Here is a 7,782-nt window from a genome sequence, read left to right on the forward strand (position 1 = left end):
AACGAGGTACTGGGATACCGACGATCGAATCTCGGGCAAGTAACATACCGATAGACAAAGGGAATTGTATACGAGATTGATTGAATCCCCGACATCGTGATTCATCTGATGAGATCATCGTGGAACATGTGGGAGCCAATATGGGTATCCAGATCCCGCTATTGGTTATTGGCCGGAGAGGTGTCTCGGTCATGTCTGCATGGTTCCCGAACCCGTAGGGTCTACACACTTAAGGTTCGGTGACGCTAGAGTTGTTATGGGAAATAGTATGTGGTTACCGAAGGTTGTTCGGAGTCCCGGATGAGATCCCGGACATCACGAGTAGTTCCGGAATGGTCCGGCGGTGAAGATCGATATATTGGACGAAGGGTATTGGAGTCCGGAAGTGTTCCGGGGGTACCAGGCTATGGCCAGCATGACCGAAAGGTGTTTCGGGAGCCCCGGCAAGTGTTGGAGGGCCTCATGGGCCAAAGGGGAAGGGGCAAACCAGCCCACTAAGGGGTGGTGCGCCCCCACACCCTTTCCCACGTTACTTGGGGAGGTGGGGCGCCTCCACCTGGCTTGGGAGGCAAGCCTCCACCTGCTTGGCTTGGGGGGCAAGTCTCCCTAGGATTTTCCCTAGGGAGATCCAATCTGCTTGGCCGGCGCCCCCTAGGGGAAACCCTAGGGCGCCTCCCCCTCTCCCCTTGCCCCTATATATAGTGGAGGGGTGGGAGGGCAGCCGCACCTCTTCCCTTGGCGCAGCCCTCTCCTCTTCCAACTCCTCCTCTTCCTCCGTAGTGCTTAGCGAAGCTCTGCCGGAGAACCATGAGCTCCATTGCCACCATACCGTCGTGCTGCTGGAGTTCTCCCTCAACTTCTCCTCTCCCCTTGCTCGATCAAGAAGGAGGAGATGTCCCCGGGCTGTACGTGTGTTGAACGCGGAGGCCCCGTCCGTTCGGCGCTAGATCGGATCTTCCGCGATTTGAATCGCCGCGAGCACGACTCCATCAACCGCGTTCTTGTAACGCTTCCGCTTAGCAATCTTCAAGGGTATGAAGATGCACTCCCTCTCTCTCGTTGCTAGCATCTCCTAGATTGATCTTGGTGACACATAGGAAAATTTTGAATTATTGCTACGTTCCCCAACAGGAGCACCGCAAGATTGAACCCATCATAAAGCACCTCTCCTATTGCAAGATAAGTCAATCTAGTTGGCCAAACCAAACGGATAGATCAAAGAGAAATACAAAGCTATAACAATCATGCATAAATAAGTTCAGAGAAGACTCAAATATTTCGCATGAATATTTAGATCACAAATCCACAATTCATCGCAACAAACACACCGCAAAAGGGAATTATATCGGATAGAACTCCAAGAAGATAGAGGAAAACATGGTATGAAAGATCAAGGAGAGAGAAGAAGTCATCTAGCTACTAGCTATGGACCCGTAGGTCTATGGTAAACTACTCACGCATCATCGGTAGGGCAACAAGTTTGATGTAGAAGCCCTCCGTGATCGATCCTCCCTCCGGCAGAGTACCGGAAAAGGCCTCTAGATGGGATCACGGAAGAACAGAGACTTCCGGCGGTGGAAAGAGTGTTCCGGCGTGGCTCTGGTATATTGGGAAGAATTTATAGAGGCAAAATTAGGTCAAGAGGTGCCACGAGGGGCCCACGAGCCTAGGGGCGCCCCCGGGGCGTGCCTAGTGGGTTTGTTGCTCCCTCGTGGATCTTCTGGTCTTCTCCTGAACCTTCTAGGGTCTCTCTGGGTCCAGAAAAGATTGTCAAAAAGTTTCGTAACGTTTGGTACTGATTTTCTGATAAGCCATAAACAAGCAAAAAACCCAGCAATTGGTACTGGGCTAGGTTAATAGGTTAGTCCCAAAAATGATATAGAATTGCATATAAAGCATCTAAGATTGATACTATAATAGCATGGAGCAATAAAAAATTATAGAAAAGTTGAAGACGTATCAAGCATCCCCAAGCTTAATTCCAGCTCGTCCTCGAGTAGGTAAATGATAAAAACCCGATTTTTTAATGTGAAATGCTACCTAACATGTTCATCATGTAATCTCTCTTTTATGGTATGAATATTGAGATCCGAATAATTCAAAGCAATAGTTTGTAATTTGATATAAAGACATCAACACTCAGGCATACTAACAAACAATCATGTATTTCAAAATAAAAATGCTAAAGAAAGTTATCCCTACAAAATCATATAGTTTTGTCATGCTCCATCTTCTTAAAACAAAGTATTTATCATGCACAACCCCGATTATAAGCCGAGCAATTGGTTCATACCTTTTAACGCGTTCAACTTTTTCAACACCCACATAATACATGAGTGTAAGCCATAGATATAACACAATGGATGGAACAGAATGCGGTGGTAGAGATTAATAAGGGGAAGTAAGAAAGGAAGATAGTCTCACATCTAGCGGTTAATCAACGCTATGAAGATGCCCATCAATTGATGTCAATACAAGGAGTATGAATTGTCATGCAACGGATGTACTAAGAGTTATAAATGTATAAAAGGAGAACATGAAAATTAAATGGATATGATTCTTAAAAAATTAAATATGAAGACCCTCTTTTCTAGAGTTAGGGGCTTTAGAAGTGCTTGGCCCGATTAGCAAAGGGGACGTGCTTAGGCCTGAGAGTGCAGCGCGAGGCATGATTGCTCATGGCGTGGCGTGCCATGCCAGACCGTTTGGCCAGCTCTGCTCTTCAGCGGCTAGTTCATCGTTTCACATCGCCTAAATTTCGCTCGATATTGTCTAAACTAAGACTCTCCACATCGTCTAAACCTCAACTTTGTTCGACATTGTCTAAACAAAACTGTGAAGTTTAGACCATTTGCTGAAAACTGTGAGATTTGGAGAGGGATTCTTGTGTATATTGAATTTTAGACAATCAAAATATACACGGGGAATCCTCTTGCGAGTGGAATGCGGAGGCGCAGCGATGCGAGAGAGAAAAGCTGTCTCGCACGTATGCTGCTGCTGCTGCTGGCCAGGAAGGGGAGGAAGTTCAGACCCACCGGGACTGGAAGCATACTTGATGCGGTGCCGCCAGGGCCGATGCGACCGCGGGACGGCGACGGTCTTCCGGCGGACAGCGGTGCCGCCAAAACGGCTACGAGGCGCTGCGGCCCCGTCCTCTACGACGGCGGCGAGCGAGCCTGATACCGGAGCCGACCGACGAGAGCGGTCGCGGCGGGGCCGTCCACCGGCGGCTGCAACGGGCGACCGGTAAATCCAAATCGCGGAACCCTCGGCTTCGTTGTCCTTTTTCTTTAGCAATATGGGTGAATCGTGTTTGAGATTCTAGGTTTTGACAAGGTCATTCACCAACTAAATTGCCTAAATAGCACTGATCGTATGCAATACATCCAGCATAGAATGCACACAAACAGATTTAACAGAGACTCCTGCAGGCTAGTCCTAGTATGAAATAATTGTGGGATCAGTCTCTCCCAAAATGTCATCCTTGGATGCTTCCCTCAAAGATAATTAACAGAAGATATATGCTCACAAATTGCAGTGATTATGGGCCATAGAAGCAGGTCCATACAAATATACTTCTCTGTTCCAAAATATAGGTCGTTTTAGCAAGCTCCTTTAGCTTGCTAAAACGACTTATATTTAGGACGGAGGGAGTACATGGGATCAGTCTCTCCCAAAATATAATTCTTAGATGCATCGAAGATAAGTTGCAGAAAATAAGTTACAAATTGCAGTGATTATGGACCATAGAAGAAGGTCCATAATGTTGTTCTCATAAGTATCATATCTTAACCTTAATGGGTACTGCTTTGCCTTCAGACCGAGATATAGTTTAGGGTGATTGGTGACCTTCATGCAATAGCTTGAAGCAGTCTTGGTATTGGGGGTACTTCAAGTTCTAACAAACCCTCGAGGATTTGAACCACTTCTCCCATGGTCGGTCGATTGGATTCGCCATCTTGGATACACCAGCAAGCCACCTTGCAGACCCTCTCAACTTCATCCAAGTTAACATCACCATGCAACTTGTCATCCAATAAGCCCGCAACGTCCCCCGCTAGGAAGTTTCCTTGCAACTTGAACCGGGAAATATGACGAATGATCACCAGTGCTGCTATTCTCCTTACATGTATTGTTGCTACGACCTGATACTATTTCAAGCAACATCACACCGTAGCTGTAGACATCCACTTTTGGTGTAATGGCCACTCCACTGATCCATTCAGGTGCAAGATAGCCTATAGTTCCTCTAAATGTAGTCAAAACGCTGCTAAAATCCCTCCCTAGAAATTTGGCCATACCAAATTCTGCAACTTTAGGTACAAATGAGGTGTCAAGAAGTATGTTTTGTGGCTTGATATCACAGTGTATGATACAATCCCTGCAACTATCATGCAAGTATGCTAATCCTCTTGCAATTCCAAGGGCTATTTGGTAACGGACACTCCAGCTTAGTAACTTTGTATTGCTGCGGAAGAGATGTGCATCGAGGGAAAGATTTGGCATGTATTCATACACAAGCAGTCTCATACTGCCCTTGCAGCAAAAGCCAATTAGTTTAACCAAATTGATGTGTTGGATGATTCCAATTGAACTCACTTCGGCTCTGAATTCCTTCTCTCCCTGACGAACACCATCAAGCCTTTTCACCGCAATAGCTGTAGAGTCAGTTAGTAACCCCTTGAATACAGATCCAAAGCTCCCTCCCCCTAGCTTCTCTGAGAAATTTTTGGTTGCATGTTGCAGATCAATGTATCTGAAAGCTACAATTCCATTGCCACCTTGTGCATTATTGTACATGCCGGTAGTGTGCTTCCTTTTGCTCCTCCATATCAGCAGAAACCACATGACAACTGCCAACAAAACCAAAGCAACGGCACTTGCAGCAGTAGTAGCCCAAATAACCCCCTTCCCTCTCTTTGTATTTCTCCAACTTTCTGCATCCTTGGCAGAGATGCGTAAGTAGAGAACCTCTTCATTTCTAGTAGTTCCAATATCACCTTGTTTGATGTTAAGCAAGTCATCATACCAGAGGGAGCATCTGTTGCTGTAGGAATATGCAATGCAAGAGCAATTATCTAGGCAAGCTTGTGCACAATGGTCTATGCTCCCAACAGCTTCTATAACTATGGGCATTGCAGGCAGTTTGACCTTTGTCATGGGGTAGAACTTGTCAGTTGTTGCATTTCTGCTTTGATTCCTGGCACCGCAGTCCAGTGGCACATTTCTTATGCACCCGCCAGATCGGTCCACTACCTTCCAATCCTTAGGTGACCTTATTGAGAAGCCCTTCAAGCAATCACACACTTGGGCTGTGTTGCTGTTGCAGATTGTGAATGGTCCACATGTAGCATAGACATCACATTGATCTTTAGGCTGGGTGAAGACCGTCACCCAATCTTGTGAACTTTCAACCCAGATGAGTTGCTTTTCCTGTCCAGTAATGTCCAAAAGGCTAACAGATATCAGCTTGTCATCTGTAACATTTTTTATGAAATACTCCTCTTTGTCATTGTTGACAAATTTAAATGTAAAAAGATTGGCTCCATTCATTTCTGGCATCGAGTTGAAGTAATGACCATTCCATTCCCCACTAGAGTAATATACTATGGACGAGTTGCATAGTTTGTAGAGGAATTGGCCAGGACCAGTTGTATCTAATTCCACACAATAACGGCCAGGAGCTGGATCAATCAAGCTCTTCTTGGAAACAAGGTGACGGATCAAACCGGTGACCTTATCCACGCCTTGCTTTGCACCAGGGAGCAGACCATCAATAGGGTAATCAAAGCTCTGCCATATGACGTTGGATGAGTTAGATGCATCTCCTAAGATGAGGTTCCCATTTTCCATGAGCACAACTGTAGTGTTCTTGGCTGTGATATTAGCATGGGTCGACCAAATTGTCGATTTGGTGTCTTTATTTAAGATGACAAGGTTACCATCATCGGAGATCGTGAGCTCCGACATTTCAAGGTTTACAATTGGTCTGTCCCTATTTGCAACCCATACTGGGGTTAACTTGGGTATCTTACCAAACCATAAGCCTATGTACCAGTGAGCGGGAGTCTGTTGGGAGGAGTACTCACTGCCTGGTTGGAAGAAGCCGAGCACGAACTTGCCATTGCGAGAGACGAGCCTGTCATCGCCGGTGAGGCGATCACCGGCTAAAATCGTGCTTCTTGCTGCAGAACATGGGGTGTGGAAGGCGGAGATGAGAAGTATGAATAGGATGGCAACAAGAGGCATTGTGGTTGAAGGTTGGATGCGGTCCCGGGTCATGTTTTAACATTTGGAGGTGAAGAGTCCTATAATACACGGTAGTGTGATATGGTGACTGATACTACTTCTGTCATCTCACTGCTAATTCATGGTCTTGGCCTCTTTGGGCGGTGGACTATAACTTGACATTGAGGCAAAGTTGGGTGGCTGTGGACTAGGACTGGCGAGTGACGCATCCATTCTGAAATCTGGAAGAGGACGACGACATGGACGACATGCATCACGCATGTCATACGAGCGGACAGAGCATAACCACATGGGGGTTGCAGGTAGAATATTCTACTGTGCTGCCCTGCTGTCAGGTTGGGTGACTGGGAAAGCCCCTATGACCGCTGTGTAAACTATAGAATGGTTTAACTGGTCAAACAAGAGACAGGGAATCTTGGATCCGGCGAGCTAACGGAGCCGAGCGGGCGATGCGGGGGGCGATTGGTGGCACGACCGCCGGGATCCCCGCGGGGCCGCCGCCCATCTCCTCCGATGATCGCCGGAAGGTGGGGGGCCGGTTCTGGGCCCTAACCGAAGATGTTGACGGCGAGGGAGACGAGGATGCGGATGCGGCGGCGCCGCCGTCTCCACCATCGGTGACTCCCTCGGACTTCCTTTGCGATTTTTTGAGCGCCGGGTACGACGAAGACGAGGTGGCTTCAACCGTTGACAAGATCCTCCCCGTCGATGATCCGGCGAGAATCGGGCTTCATGCGGGGGAGACAACGGAGATGTTGCGCCGAGTTGTTCACCGGCGAACGGCGGCGGCGGCGGTTCGACCCTGGAAGGGTCCATTGCCTAAGGTATGTCTTCCGAATTTGACCCTTTTTGATATGATTCGGCCGGATTCATGGACTTTGGTGAAGAGACGTAAGTTTGCACGCCGGAAAAGCTCTCGATCGGCGCCGGAGGTGACCGTGGCATCGTCGCCGGCGGTCACGGCGATTCAGATCAGAGACGCCCGCCAGGAGCGTTTGAATTTGCTCCTGGGCCGAGCCGAGTCACAAGCTGTTGGGCCGGTTGGCATTATTGGGCCGAGGTCTGGTGGGTATGAGGCCCAGCCGGAATCGATTCCAATCGATACTGAGGGGGGGGGGGCGCATGCACGTACCGATCGTCTTCGCCTACTCCGTCGCCGCGCCCTAGGGTTCTGTTGCGTCGAGCGCCGCGCCTGCGTATTGCGGGACCTGGCCGGGCTCGCCGCATTCCTCCTCTCGGCGTGATAGCTGGTTCTGGAGGTGCGCCCCTCCCGAAAAGCGGCCGCCTCCGCCCAGCGGGGCTAATCGGGCTAATGGGGCGCCGCCGCCGGGCCAAGGCAGTGGCCGGGGCACGCTGCCGGTGCCGGCGTCGGGTGCTGGATGTGGCGGCGTGGCGCTTCCCAAGGCCGCTGCGGGACGCGGGTCGGGTGGCCCTGGTGCGATACACTTTGATGGCGGGGCGCCCGTTCGGAGGCCGCCGGCTCCGGCCTTGCCGTCGGGCGGGCGAGGCGGGCCGGGCTCCGGTCCTCGGCCG

The 7,782-nt window shown here is 49.3% G+C and overlaps 1 pseudogene; it reads right to left on the bottom strand.

Annotated features, from left to right (window-relative positions):
- Positions 1 to 3,259: 3,259 nt before the first annotated feature.
- LOC109750754 (G-type lectin S-receptor-like serine/threonine-protein kinase At2g19130) lies at positions 3,260 to 7,502 on the bottom strand (annotated as a pseudogene).
- Between the last annotated feature and the right edge of the window lie 280 nt (positions 7,503 to 7,782).

Source organism: Aegilops tauschii, chromosome 1 (assembly GCF_002575655.3).
Source record: "Aegilops tauschii subsp. strangulata cultivar AL8/78 chromosome 1, Aet v6.0, whole genome shotgun sequence".
NCBI classification, from domain to species: domain Eukaryota; kingdom Viridiplantae; phylum Streptophyta; class Magnoliopsida; order Poales; family Poaceae; genus Aegilops; species Aegilops tauschii.